The following is a 12,365-nucleotide window of genomic DNA, read 5'->3' on the forward strand; positions in this document are numbered from 1 at the left end:
TTGTCACTAATGATTTTATTTATTTATGGCTTTGGAAAATATAGTTATTTTTTCCTAAAAGTATGTCATTTATTTTAGCATGCATTTGATTTAATGTTATTTTTAATGCCATAAAAATAGAAATTAAAAAAATTTTCCATTTCAAATGTTCTAATTCTATAAATATTTATTGATATAATCCATGTAAAAAAAGCTCTTGGGGTTCTTAATGGTTTTTCAGAGTGTAAAGTGGTCCTGAGACTAAAAAGCTTGAGAATTACTAAGCCAGGCTTATCAGAAAAATTTAAGATTGCTAGTTTTTTACTGCCATTTAATTATGGGTATATTATAATAGAGCAAAAGCATGGACCCTCACTCTTAGAATAAGCTTCTGTCATCTAGTTGGGCAGAAGCTTAGGTAATTCCTTAGATATGGTATTTAGAATAGAATCTATCAGACAAAAAATAAAACCACCTCCCCAAAACACCCTTAAGTAAATGTAGTTGGTCTTATTTAAATGCTACTGCATAGAATGAGGCATTAATGTTTGCCCCTTCGTTTAAAATGTGATTCTTCAAAATAAAATTTAGAGATCAAGTCTCTCACATTTTTGAAATAAATGCTATTTGGCAGGGCTTCCATTTGTCCTAGTTTTTCTATTGCTTTTTGGGATGTCAAAACACCCTTAAACAGCTCTTTAGGATTAGAAGTTCTCTTTTTTTTTGGCACTTTGCCTTCCCTTCTAATGCTACTAAAGGTTGAATCATTAGAAAGTTGACCAATAGATACATTCCACCCAAGGTTATAACCTCAAGATGAGGTTATGAAACTCCTTATATGGACAGGCATATTCCTTCTACCTGAAAATAAAGCTTTAGAAAAAGAAAACTTCAGGACTCTGTACAGCAAGGTTTGTACCACTTATTATATTCCAAGTAATTTTCTAGATGCTTTACAAACGTTGACCCATTTAAATCTTGTAACAATCTTATGAAGGGACAATGAAATTGAAGAACATAGAGGTTAAGTTATTCATTCAAGGTCACACAGCTGTTGCATGGTAGAGAGTCCAGACAATCTGACTTCAGATGTGTGTCACTAACCAGGATAGTGTGCTGAAATAGTGCTTTAATTGGGGATAATTTTAAAAATAATATTTCAAATGAAGAGTTGCTTGATTTTGGTGGACATAATCTTAATTAAATTTACTTTGCTTTGGACAAATACGCTTATGCTTATAAAACTTCTGAGAAGAGATCCAGAAGCAACTGAAGGCACAGGGGATAGAAGTTGCAATGATTTGGAGTTGCCAGAAATCTAGTTATGCTGCTGAAAGTCTGCCAGTAAAATACCCAAGAATGGCAGAAGGATGATAACCCTGGTTCTCTGGTACTAGTGACAAATGCCTTTGAAATTTCATGCTTTCTTTTGTAAGTGTTCTTGAATTCTGCAAACTATAATACTATATTTTAATACAAAAATCATGTTTGAAATGACTCCTCATTGAAAATAAATGATGCTCCAAGAAGACCCAGTTACTACAATTCTTTGTTGCTTGAAGTGGTTCCTACCATACTGTCCCAATCTTGGAGAAGCCTGGCTCCACAGACTACTTTTGGAAGGCCCTGGAGGATTATCTCCTTTTTGTATCTCTTCTTCATGCACTATTGTCCAGGGACTCTATACAAGTACGAACTTGGTTACATAGCTCTAAAATAAAATGACAGTAAGAGTGCGGGGAGCGGGGGGGCGGGGGGGGGGGACTCTGTAAGCTCGGTAAGTTTGGCAAAGCCATTGAATGGTCCCCCTTTCATTGCTCCTTTTAATTTAAACCCATAGTTATGGAGTCAAATATCTAAAGAGACAAGGCAGGCAACAAGAATGAATGAACCAAGACAGGTAGGAAATGTTGGGGACTCAGGCATATGTGCTATTTAATGTGGGCTGCACCACACACCTCCAGCCCAGTAAGAATGGGTCCAGATTTGCCAGGTATCCTGATTTTTTAAAAATTAGAGACATGAGGATTTCTATTATTATCTAAAATATTTTTAATTTTAGTAAATAATTCCATTTTATAAAATATGTGGCCAACCAAAGGAGTTTCAGGCCTACGCTGTACATTCTTCTTTAATGTACGACACTGAAAATATTTTATTAAATTTCTATTATTTCTATAAAACTATTTTTAACACTTCATTAAATTTCTATTACTTCTAAATTTCTACTATTTCTATTATCTATTAAACTTCTATTATCCACAATAAAATATTTTTAATTTTAGTAAATAATTCCATCTTATAAAATACGTGGCCAATCAAAAGAGTTTCAGACCTTTGGCCTATGCTGTACATTCCTCCCAGAAACCCCATAAAAGTGCAACATTCACAGTGCACAACTGTTCATGTCTTTCGTTGGAAGATGGATATTCTCTGGCAGTGTGTGTTTCAGGGACAGTATGAGATGAGAAACTTTTGTCCTCTGATCATATTAAAGTTTTTGTTTCTGCCTACTTACAAGTCCCAAGAGGGAGAATTAAGATGACTCTTCTTAAATAGGGTAAAGAATGACCTCTTTATCACGTTTATGGTATTATCCTCTGAGGATCACACATTTCTTTTGCTCTTTTTTTAGTGTAAAAGGGGAACAACTGTTTCCCGTCCTCTGAAAAAGTCTTTTTGTATTTTGAAATAGTTATTAAGGCTCTCCTTGCTCACATCTTTGCTCTCTTCAGACAAAATAACTCCACATCCTTCAACATTTCCTCAAGGATTTCTTTTCTTCTTAAATTTTAATTATTTTCATTATAGGACTCTGGACCCTCTCTCCAAGTCTCCCATATCTTGCTTATAATGTGGTCACAGTGGAATGACTTGTCCTCATAAAATCTCAGCCAAAACTAAGTATAGATAGAAGATTATTTGCAGTTACTGCATGTTATGTCTTTGTGTGACTGTCAAATGGCGTTGCGTTTCTGACCGATACGTTAACCTGTAATCTGCTCCAAGCCCTGTATCATTTCCAAAGTTTTTATGCGTAGCTAGTTTTCTTCTTATTCTTATGACATAATTTGTGACTTTTACTGCCTTATCGTTCATCCTATGTAATTTTCTTTCTGTTTACCCTTTTCTCTATACCCAGAGTGCTGGAACTTTAATGCCAACATCTACATAGTGCCCAGTATACAACAGGTCCTTAAGATATGTTTACTGAGTGAAATAACTCAAAGTACAATTTAGGCAATATTCCCACTAAAAAAAGTTTATTGAATCTAGTAGAAGTTTCTGGTACCTTTTTAAAAACTTGACTAAATATCTGGATTCTTTTTAGAGAAAGATCTGTGTATAAGTCTTGGCTCTTGATTCTTAATAGCTATTTGACTTGGATAAGTTATTTAAATTCCTTAAGCCTTTGTGTCTAACCTATAAAATATGCATACCAGTATCTATCTCAAGTTATTGTGACATTTATATGAGACACTGCATGTAAAATAATTGGAAGTGTTCTTAGTATATAATAAATCCCCCCCCAAGATGCTAGATTAAGAAAAATATACTATCCCAAACAGAGTTCTATATCTGAATAAGTTAAAGAGGAGATTATTTCATCTCAAGTTTTCCCTTCTAAAAGGTCTTATGCTGGAAGTTATTTCTGGACTCTAAGAATTCTTGTTCATGGTATTCTCTCTTGACACTTCACTTTCTCATCTTTCTGCTCAAATTGAACACAAGCATAAATGTTTAGTCCCAGTAAAATACTCACTACACAATGTTAGCATCTCAAAATCATCAGTAGTTTTAATTTCATCTTTTCCTATATCTTCATGAGCTAAAAATTTAAATAGAAGATAAGAGTCCATGGACACAAAAAGGAAATGTATAACTGCTATTGAAATACTTTAAAGAAGAATAAAAAATTTGAGCATTCAAAGAAGACACCTGGTCCCAATGCAAGGAAAGAAGCAGGTCTTACCCAGACTGTGCTCCAAAGAAGGTGCTGGATAAGTGTCTCTCGGCAGATGGTGGTGGTGATGGTAGTGGTAGTGTTGAAGTCGTGGACAAGTTCCCATGTCACAGAAAACAGGTGTAGCCACTAGAGGAACAACAGAGTGTTAAGTATCCCAGTGAGTATCAGACTATGGCAAATCTTTAGGAATGATGGGAGAAGTAAGAGGAAATGACAGTACAGAAGTGATTCACAGCAACAGGAACGTAACAAACCATCAGACTTCATGGATGTTAAAATTCACAGTTCTAAAATGGTCACCAGCTTAACTCCTGAAGTGTGTGTCTCGGCAGAAATTGTAGTTTAAAGTGAAGATTTACAGTTTCTTTAGCAGGAGGTGAGTTGCTTAGGAACAAAACATTTTTTTTTTTTTTTTTTTTTTTTTTTTTGCTGTACGCGGGCCTCTCCCTGATGTGGCCTCTCCCGTTGCGGACCACAGGCTCCGGACGTGCAGGCTCAGCGGCCATGGCTCACGGGCCCAGCCGCTCCGCGGCACGTGGGATCTTCCCGGACCGGGGCACGAACCCGCGTCCCCCGCATTGGCAGGCGGACTCTCAACCACTGCACCACCAGGAAAGCCCTTGAGTCTCTTTTTTCAGCCTGCTGCTCTCAAGGCTAGCTGTTTTAGGAACAGAATATATACATTTTGAATGTAAACTGTTCCATACGAGGTAAGTTTCTACACAAGTAAGTTAGCAGGTAAGGGCCTTCAAATACTTTGCCTTTTAGTAAAAAGACAAAACTAACTTAAAATATTGTCACTGACAGATTTTGAGTGCCTGTTAGACTCGGTGCAGAGTGCTGGATACACTGACAAGTACCAATTCTCAGCTCTACTTTTTGCTAAGCTTCTTGCAGACTGTTTTTCTCTTCTATCTGTGTTGACCATTATAGCATCCCTCTTTTTATTTTTAATAGATTTTAAGATTATCTTACAGTTCCAGCTTTGTAATTTATTTCCTCTGGAATGTGTTCCTTATTACATATATGAAGTCAATTCAATTACAGCAATCAAATGTACCTAATTTTATTGCAGGTTTCCCGAAGATAGTGATTTCCATCTATCTTAAATGGAGTAGCTGGAGATCTGAGAAACAAGATAAGGTAGACTGGGCTATAAATGAGCCTGCCAAAGATTATCCAAGGATTATCCAAGTGGAGATGCTACACCGAGGTAAAATCTGGTTGCTGATACTGACAGGGCTAAGGCTATGTTTGGTCTGCACAGGCAGGGGTCATCAAAGAGTAAGGCATCAAGAAGACATAAAACATGCTTTCACTTAAAATGATAGCTTAAGCATTTCTCCACGTATATTTAAATGACTACAGGATAATCATGGAGATACCATTTACCCCTGTTGTGTTACAGTGTTTCTAATGTTGCATTATAAATAATGGCTACGTGGAATGCATAAAGATCTCTACATATTTGTGCTCACTTCATTAGAGTGGAGTCCCTGAGGTAAACGTTTAAGTCAAAGAATATGAAAAATGTAATCACTACATGCAATATTGCCTAACTGCCAGACTCACAACAGTTCCACTTACAGCATGGATGCTTGAGTTGACCCATCTCGCTGATCCCTCCACCCACACTCTGACTCCTCACCCCTCGTTTGGTTAATATCCAAAATATATAAAGAACCAATACAAATCAATAGCAAAACAACAAATAAACACCCCGCCTCCCTGACAACAATATGATTTAAAATGGGCAGAGGAGGCACTGAACAGAAGACATACAAATGGCAGGTACAGGAAAATGTGCTCCATATCACCAAACATCAGGGTCCACGGTGCATGAAATGGTGCATGAAAAGGTACATGAAAAGATATTCAACATCACTAATCATCTGGGACATTCAAATTAAAACCACAATGAGATATCACTTCACAGCTGTTAGAGTCGTGATAACAGCCACTGTCTAGGATTGGGAAAAAGAAAACCCTTTTGCCCCGTCGGTGGGAATGTACATTGGTGGTTCCTCAAAAATTTTAAAAAGAACTACAGTATGATCCAGGAATCCACCTTCTGAGTATATATCCAAAGGAAATGAAAACAGGATATCAAAGATATATTTATACTGCTGTGTTCATTGTGGCATTATTCACAGTCGCCAAGATATAGAAACAATCTAAGTGCCCATCAACAGACAAATGGATAAAGAAGTTGTATATATACATACAATGGAGTACTATCCAGCCATGAGAAAGAAGGACATCCTGCCATCTGCCACAACATGAATGAACCTTGAGGGCATCATGTTAAGTGAAAAAATTCAGAGAAAGAAAAAGACTATATAGTATCACTTATATGTAGATTTTAAGAAAGCCAAAACCCACAGAAACAGAGACTACAGTGGTAGTTACCAGGGGCTAGGGGGTGGAGGAAAAGGTAGGATGCTGGTCAAAGGGTACAAACTTCCAATTATAAGATAAATGAGTTCTGAGGGTCAAATGTATAGCATAGTGACTACAGTTAATAATACTGTATTAGATACTTACTAAGAGAGTAAATCTTAAATGTTCCCATCACAAAAATGAAATGGTAATTATGTGACATGATGTACGTATTAGGTGACACTATGGTGATAATAATTTTGCAATATATAAATGTATCAAATCAATACGCTATATGTCAATTATATCTCAATATAGCTAGAAAAAATATTACTATTTTTTTCTTTTGTGAATTGCTGATTAATATGGAAAACCTTATACAAACCTTAATAGTTTGTTTGATGTTTTATATAGAAATTATCTCAACCCATTGTCATACTTGTATAACATTGCTTCCAGATTTTTTTTTTTTGCCTTTTAATTTGGATTATGTTTTCTTTCATTTATAGAATAAAAAGTATTTTATGAAATCAACTTAATGGCCATTTCATTTACTGTTTGTTTTATTTCCATTAAACAATGCAATTAATCACAGGTAATAATGCAAGGTCACTTAAATAACTCTAAACTAATACTACTACCATCACCAGCACCACCACTACCATTTTAGTTTGGAGTATACCAGATAAAAAGTGAAAATCTGTCTTCATCCAAGGTCTCCCCTCATCCAAACCCAAAGCAGAGATAATGGCCAGCAGTTTGATGTTTATCCTCCATAGCTTTTCTTTTACATGCATTTACAATCTCCTTTGCCCTGATCCTTCTCATCCTATCAGCCAATGAGCTCAGTAGATGTAACTTTCAAAATACATTTTGAATTCTCCATTTCTTTTTGTTCTCTTTTCTGTTCCAAGTCATCATCCTCTCTTGCAACAGCCTAATAATTGGTCTCCCAACTTCCACTCCATCTTCCCAATAATCCATTAACTTCATAGTTGCCCACAATGATCATTTTAAAAATATGCTTTCCTTTAAAGCCATTGAGTGGTTTTCCATTACAATTAGGTTAAAATATACATCTTTAATCAGCTTAAAATGCCCTGCAGGGATTGGCTCCTGTCTGTTGCTCCAGTCTCCTGCTTTGACTCTTTTCGGCTTACAGCACTATTTTTATTTTTCAGGTCCTTGGAGCTCTTTCTCAACTCAAGCCACGTACTGTTCCCTCTCCTTGGGGTGCTTTTCCCTCCCTATTGTCTATGCCTGACTAACTCCTACTCATTCTTAGTGTTAAATATTACTCCTTCTGATTTGTCTTCCCACAGTTTCCCCGATCTAAATAATATTTCTTTTTGCACTTTTCATTTTTCCTAATAATATGAATATCAAGTATTAATAATCATTTGTCTACTTATTTCCTTAATATTTGTCTCTGCCAGTAGACCATAAGCTCCATGAGAGGTTCTAGTCACTTAGCGGAAAGGAAATATTATCCAGGATAGAACACCAGGTAAACGTCTAAAGTGCTGAAAGCATTTCATATCTTGATGTGGGTGGTGGTTATGTGATTGTATACATTTATTTTTACATGTGCACAAGCATATAAATTTGTAAAAACGAAGATTTCTGAAGTTTATCATATATGCATGTTATTCTTAATGTTTTATACTACTTTTGATTCTTTAATTAAAAAGTTTAATGAATTAAATCAAAGATACACATTTTAAATTTTCATAGTAAATATCAGATTATCTTTCAAAAGCTGTAACAATTTCGGTTTCCACCAACAGTATATGAAGGTACTCTTTTATCTCCATGCCCTCATCAATAAACGCTTTCCACCAATATGACAAGCAAAAGATTGTATCTCACTGACGTTTAAATTTGCTTCCTGGATTATTAGTAAAATTGAAAATTTTTAATCCATCTTGGATTTATTTTAATGCATGATATAAGAATTAATTTATTTTGCTGATCCTGTTGTCTGAGTGCCATTTATTGAATAATTTTTCCCTTCCTCTTTGGTTTGTTATGCCATTAATCTTTATCATAGTTTTGTGATGTCAGTGGCCTTTATAATAAAATAAATTCTTGTATGTAGTAGGATCTGTGTCTGAGATATCTATTCTCCTCTATTCATTTGTCTCTTTATTGTTGCACCAGTGCCACGCTGATTAAATTAACATAACTTAAAAACAGTCATCCTCATTAATCTTCTTCTTCAAATGTAAAAAGGATCCTGATAGTCTAAATGATGTCTAAAATGGTTTTGTCAAGTCAAAAATTACCGACTGAGATTTTGATTTGAAATTCACCTTAGGTAGGTTTCATTGGGGATACAGACATTATGATGGAGATTTGCATGCAGGTAGTTTATTGAGAATGCTTGTGGGAATAACACCTGTGAGAGAGTGAAGGCTGCAGAGAAGTCCAGCTATGATGAAGTTACAACAGAGGCTCCAGCTGATCCCATCAGAGGCTATAGGGCTAGGATGATTCTTCCGGATTGACCAGAATTAAAACAAAGGGGTACATTAACCAGGCAATAGATACAGGTTGAAGGAGAGGTCTAATGTGCAAAGGCCAAGGCCAGTTCTTAGAGAAGGACAGCTATGAGCTGTCAGGCGCCAAAACTCAACCTCTGGAAGTGAGAGTCTTGATCCTGAATGGGGATATGGGCGGTGAAACCACAGCGTCCACTGCACAAGCTTCACAATACTGCCTCCTTTTCCAGGGAAATGATTAGCCTTTCCTTTTATTCAATTTTTTTGTATCTTAAATAACTTTTTGAAGCTAAAAATACAAAAGAAGACAATTGGAAAAACTGAGTAACTTTTCTGTACAATGACTGCTAGTCAAAAAATAAACTCAGTAGACTGGAATAATGAGCCCAAATCAACAAGGGAACTTAACAGGAATAAACAACCATCTTTTATTCAACGTTAGCTAAAAGTATAACGTGGCCATTAAAAAAACCCCAATTCTTTCCTTTGCTTCACTTAGTTTTTCTAAACTCTTTGCATCCTCCTTGGGTGACGAAGTAAACATTAAGAGCCTCCTCTCTTTCTTTTTCCCTTTAAGTCTGTTTCTTTCGATGCAGCTAACAACAAACACCCAGCATTTGCCTGCACAGATATCTGCTGAACATCTCTTTCATCCCAGTGTATTCATTATCTTTCTCCCTCAAACCCAGTCCTCCCTTGTGTTTTCTTGGGGCATCTCCAGCTGTTCTCCCTCATAGCCTAGTTTCAGTTTGTGGTCAGGATTTACCACGTCTACTGGCCTCTTGTTTTTATTCTCAATGATACAGACAAAGTTCATATCAATGTCATTTGTTGCGTGCACTAATGCTGTAAATTTCTAATTGATTTCTATATCTCCAATTATTCCTGTCTGTAACCAATTATGTCAGCGACGCTCAGACTCATTGATGATTCTCTATCATTCGTAGAACAATAAAATCTAAGTGTGTTAATATGGAATTCAAAGCTCCGTGCACTCTTGACCTCACCTAGAATTTGGTTCTATTGCCCAGCTTTATTGTACCACTTGCATTATCATTCTTCTTGTTGGTACTGCTTTTCTATGTATCTTTATCCATCTATAAATATAATTCTCCCTCTGTCTCTCTCTAAAGACAGTATATTTATCTTCAAGACTCAGCTCAAATGCTACCTCAGGGAAGTAGTCTTACATTTCCACAGCAGAAAGTAATTGTGCATCCTTCTATTTTCCATAGTGGTTTGTTTATGCCACCTTTAACATGCATATTGCTTTATTCATGTTTATAAATATATTTATAATACATTTTATGTATGTGTGTTTTCCTAACTAGACTGTGTTTTTAGGAGGCAGATGTTTATTCATCTCTGTATTCTTCACAAAGCCTAGCCTAGTACGAATCTTCACTGTGCAAAATATATGATTGTGGAATATAATTCTGATGTTTAAAACAACAGGGATGCAGTTCTTTCATTCATTTGGTCCTCACTGGACTGCTTCTAGAGCTAGATTGTCCAATATGGTCACCACTAGCAAAATAAGGCTATTTAAATGAATTAAAATGATATGAAATGAAAAATTCAGTTCCTCAGGCACACAAGCCACATTTCACACACACTATAGCCACATGTGACTAATGGCTATTGGACTGCACGGCTATGGAACATTTCCACCATCACAGAGAGTTCTGTTGGACAGCACTGCTCCAGCAGGTTTGCAACAGAAAGCTTTCAGCTGTAAGTAACGGAATATACAACTTGTCTTAATTTGCGTTCCTCGAAAACAGACCCTAGACAAGGTCTTAGACACGTGTGATTTATTTAGAAGGTGATCCCAAGGTCAAGGAAAGCAAATTTGAGGGGGAAAATAAAGTGAGACAGGGGGCTTCCCTGGTGGCACAGTGGTTAAGAATCCGCCTACCAATGCAGGGGACACGGGTTCGAGCCCTGGTCTGGGAAGATCCCACATGCTGCGGAGCACCTAAGCCCGTGCGCCACAACTACTGAGCCTGTGCTCTCGAGCCTGCAAGCCACAGCTACTGAAGCCTGCACACCTAGAGCCTGTGCTCCACAAGAAGAGAAGCCACCGCAATGAGAAGCCCTTACACCGCAACGGAAAGCAGCCCCCACTTGCAGCAACTAGAGGAAGCCCGCGCACAGCAACGAAGACCCAACACAGCCAATAAATAAATAAATAAAATCTATTAAAAAAATAAAGTGAGACGTGAGTTAATAAGTGGGTTTCTGCTGTGGGCAACTTGGACTCTGTTGGAGCCCTTCGAGAAACCATGTGGAATGTGTTTCAGAGATGGGCCACCAGAGTGGGGGGAGACATAACCCACCAGCTCCACTAAATCCCATTCCCTATTGATTGAGGCTCAGGGGAAAGGGACTTAAATTCCTCCTCACCTACCACGTTTAGCACAGGACCTTCAAGAAGAGAAGAGGTTCAGGCACCTGAGGTGGAAAACTATCAGAGTGCTGGCTACGAGCAGATCATCTCAGGTAGGCAAAAGGGATGGGTAGGGGCTTCAAAAGACAGTGCTACACTCCTAAATAGGGCTTAGGCAATAACTAAAATGGACTGCCCTACATAAAAATGTCTGCAAAATGGAAAAGTGAACACTTGTTAATTCAGTGGCTTCCTAATAAAGGAGCCCTGGGTTGGTGGTTCTACAATAATCTTGGCTTTCCTCCTATAGCATCATTTCAGGTTGCCTGCAGCACATCCAAACATCACCCCGTGGGCAGGAAGGGCTGAAGCCCGGTCTCGGATCTTTCCTAAAGAGTGAAGAGAACTTTTCTAAAGGCTCTCCTGAAGACTTCCTCTTGTATGTTAGTGGCCAAGATTGCACCACATGAAGGTGGCAGGGTAATAAAATTGCCATGATTGACTTAAACTAATCAATATTCACCTCTTGGGTCGGGGGGCGGGGCTGCCTTTCTTGAGCAACATCTACTACACCCTCCAATATCTGAACAGAATAGGCCTCTGCTGGCAAAGAGAAGGCGCAATTGGAATGGAGATGTGTATGGGTTAGGTGAGCAGGAGTCTGTCACAGGTATAGGCACCAAGTTTTGAGAAGGATATTAACAAACTCAAAGGAATCTGGAAGAAAAGGACCAGGATTTCCAGGGCTGGAAAGTGCATCATATTTTGAGTAGAAAGTGGAACGAGTAAATCCAGATCTTGATGTCATTAAACAACCGAATTAACCAACCCTTGAATTTTCCTCTGTAATATACAGAATAGAAAACTTAAAGGGTATTATGATAACTATCATTATTGAAGAAATACCATTGGATAGTAGATCAAGTTTAATTCTGATGTACCAGGGGAAATAGCTTGAATCAGTGTGGGAGCTGTATATTTTTTTCATATATTTTACAGTCTTTTCTCTTTAGCAATTAGGGCTGTTCATAATAATATGATAAAGTAGTAATATCCTCACCAATATTAAAATTGAGCAAAAGCTGAGTGATAGTAACAATTTACTTCCAATAATGCTTTATGTTTCTAAGTATAATTTCATTTGACTACT

The 12,365-nt window shown here is 37.2% G+C and overlaps 1 long non-coding RNA gene across 5 annotated transcripts in view; it reads right to left on the minus strand.

Annotated features, from left to right (window-relative positions):
- Positions 1-12,365, minus strand: part of LOC136793555 (uncharacterized) — a 462,713-nt gene that overhangs the window by 63,551 nt on the left and 386,797 nt on the right. For all 5 annotated transcript variants that reach the window (XR_010838968.1, XR_010838970.1, XR_010838967.1 and 2 more), the window contains 2 exons: positions 5,007-5,072; positions 3,953-4,072 (listed from right to left, as the gene is read on the minus strand). This is a non-coding gene — a long non-coding RNA (uncharacterized lncRNA). The remainder of the gene's footprint in view (positions 1-3,952; positions 4,073-5,006; positions 5,073-12,365) is intronic.

This window comes from Kogia breviceps, chromosome 2, assembly GCF_026419965.1.
Source record: "Kogia breviceps isolate mKogBre1 chromosome 2, mKogBre1 haplotype 1, whole genome shotgun sequence".
Lineage (NCBI taxonomy): Eukaryota > Metazoa > Chordata > Mammalia > Artiodactyla > Physeteridae > Kogia > Kogia breviceps.